General features: G+C 39.5%; 1 long non-coding RNA gene across 1 annotated transcript; it reads right to left on the reverse strand.

Annotated features, from left to right (window-relative positions):
• Nucleotides 1-1,292: 1,292 nt before the first annotated feature.
• On the reverse strand, nt 1,293-2,679 carry LOC113328495. Its single transcript, XR_003349444.1, has 2 exons — nt 1,897-2,679; nt 1,293-1,663 (listed from the first exon to the last, which is right to left on the reverse strand). It is a non-coding gene; the product is annotated as an uncharacterized LOC113328495 (long non-coding RNA).
• Nucleotides 2,680-3,179: the final 500 nt, after the last annotated feature.

Here is a 3,179-nt window from a genome sequence, read left to right on the forward strand (position 1 = left end):
ACGTAGGGTCCACTTCTGAAGCCCTTTATAACCTTATCCTCTTGTGTTTTGTGCCACTCACGCAGAAGTCTTCGTGTTCTCGGCTGCATCTGCGTGTTCTGTCTGGATACGCAGTATTATATGCGGTTCCTCCACAGGCTAACTGACACGTATGTTGTTTGAGGGTGTTTAATGCGGGTAGTTGAGATGTCTGTCCGCGGTAGACAGCTGTCCTCTGCACTTGTCTTGTCTGCGTCAGTCTGACTATCCCCAGCCGTAGATTTTAGATCTTTCTAGGGATAGGATAAAGTGACTCTTGGCTGTCCACGCGTGATATCATATCTTGATGTCCTTAGCCGCATGTCCTCCACGTGTGTCTTTGTGGGCGCCTGGCGGAAGATGAAATGTGTACCTACAAGTAGGGTTGTCAATGGGTATCCATTACCCGGACCCGGAACCAGACCCGGTATATTTGGGTCCGGTTCCGGGTCCTAAAGTTGGACCCATTAGCTACTTAGGACCCGGCGGATAATTACCCGATTGGACCCGAATTTAAACGGGTCCAAACGGGTAATACCCGTTGGGTACCCGCGGGTATCGGGTACCCGTTTATTCATTCTTTTATTCATGTTTTTAGCAAAATCACAAGTATTTTTGCTAGTTTTAGCTTTGATATTTTACTCATTTAAATTTTTTCTCTTACATTTAACCTTAATTTAGTACATTAATAAGAAATAATAATAAATTTTTATAAAAATTACTTAAATCCAAGCCAAAAAGAGAAATATATTAAGTTTTTGAGGTTTTTTAAATAATTTTATTAAGACCCAATGGGTACCCGGAACCGATGGGTACCCGGGTATTTAAACAGGTCCGGTTCTGCATCCACAAGTTTAAGAACCGGACCCGAAACCGTTAGGAACCGGACCCGACCATTATAAGTAGGGTCCGGGTCCGGGTCTAGTGATACCCGGGAGGACCCGGACCCGTTGACACCCCTACCTACAAGTAACATGATTTTCACTTGTTTAGAGTATTTTCAAAAAACTTCACAAGTATATCATTTACCGAAGGATTTCACCATATCATGCAATTTAGACGGGAGTATTTCACTGAAGGCCACAAATTGCCCGTTCCCCACTCTTGCACCCTATCTATGACGCATTCTGCTCTCTTTGGATAGAAAGAAAATTAGAAAACTATGCAACCAAAATTGCAAGTCGGATGTGGTCAGGAGAAGTATTCCGCAAACGGAATTCGTTTGTCTCCGCTAGTCAAATAAGCTTTTTACTCGAAGTTGAAGACTCGGTAGCTTTTCAGAAAATGGTGGAACTACAAAGAACTTTCATCGATAGTTGAACTTCGAAGTACTGAGTTATACAAGTTCGAAGTATTTGTTGTCTCATTTAAATGAGCAAACAGATTAATTACGAATTCCAAAGGCAAACCATATACTAATAAGTAGACAGATTATCTGAGAACCGAGCACTTCAGTTGCTCAGCTGAGCGACACGCACTATTTCGATCACTTCCGTGTCGCCGCCGCGTCAAATTATTTACTAAGCGTATTGCTTTGGCATTTCCCCCTTGACATGTACATGGAAATCTTTCAAGTTCCGAGCAGTCGATCTGTAAATGTTTTATTTGTTGTTTTCTTGAATATCGTCGTCTTCTTTGTCATACACTGCAAAATAATCTGGTTAAGAAATATGACTGACTGGAAATGATAAAATGGAAGAATCGGAATTATATGAAATTCATTGAAATGTGATCTAGCTCTTATGAAGATCCAAAATTTGGGAAAAATCCTAGAATATGAACTCCTTGCAAATTAAAAAAACATTATGAATTTTTCGAGTAATGCCGGAATTAAGATCTAAAACTCAATCAAATTCTCGAACTTGCGTAAATCGTCACCGGGAACAAGCAACTTTAGAACTAATGCTTTTGAAATCTCTGATGAAGTTGCCGGAGTTGTTCTTCTTGTTCGACGAGATAATCTTGTGACGTTGATCTTCTTGGTGATGACATCCTTCATCGAAATTCTGAGCATAACTAACAGCATCGTAATGAAATGTTAATCGTTTATTATTATTAGACCTACTACTCATCGTCGCTCCGCAAATACTCATAATCTTTCTCTGGCACACTAATCTTCTCAATAAATTTCTCCATCTTCTTTTAATTCTATTCACAACATCATGACTGTTATTATTACTCACCGGAGCACGATGGATCCGAGTGTAGTAATCTTCGTGTTTAACCGGAAAACAAGACGGAGATGTTGTCATCGGCAAGCAACTGCCAAAATATGTCGTCGATTGCGGTCGTCTATGAATCAACTCTCCACCATCCATTTACCTATCGATCTAGAACAATCTTTAGTAACAGAATTGTCTTGGATGATCTTCTGCTGTGGACGCCGGATATTTGAAGGAAGATGAAAGGGGGTTGAAGGAGGAGTATATGTAGGAATTTGGAGCTTATGATGTGTTTTGGATTTTCTAGGATTAGGAATGTGAGTGAATTATGGATCGAAATTGTAGCATTTCTTTATGCATAAACGACATAGATAGATATCACACATTAATGATTTTGTCTCATAACAGACGTTGAAATTTCACCACGGCAATATCTAAAAAAATTATGATTTTTCCCGTTTTGGAAATTGAGGATTTTTTTTCGAGCTTTTAACCTTTTACTTTCCTTTTGTCTACATTCAGCTTGTGTTCTTGCGTCTCTTGGCATGGTTTCACAGATCGTCCGAGTTGAATTAAAAATTTGAGAAAAAAAGGCACTGAGATTCTAAATATGCATGGGTAAGTAAATTTGGTGAGCAGGGCTGGCCCTGAGGCAAGTTGACTTTGGGGCAGCAACGAAAGGGGCAGCAAAAATAGGATTTTATCTAGGGGGTTTGTGATAAAAAAAATGAAAATGAAGGTTTAAAACATGTGTACAGAAAGTAAAAAGGATGTATAGGAAGAGAAGTAGGGGGCATATTATGAATAAGGACTTACTTTAAAGGCTTATTGCTCAATATATAATAAATATCATATATTACAGAGATTTTTTTCTCTCGATTTTTCTCTCAAAATCTCGTTTTCTTCCTTATTTCCTTCCCTGCTCCTCTGGCTCTTCGGCTCTTCCACTTGAGCCATTGTTGCGACACCACCATCTCCACGGTAAGTAGAATCAAAACC

Source organism: Papaver somniferum, unplaced genomic scaffold (genome assembly GCF_003573695.1).
Source record: "Papaver somniferum cultivar HN1 unplaced genomic scaffold, ASM357369v1 unplaced-scaffold_11, whole genome shotgun sequence".
NCBI lineage: Eukaryota > Viridiplantae > Streptophyta > Magnoliopsida > Ranunculales > Papaveraceae > Papaver > Papaver somniferum.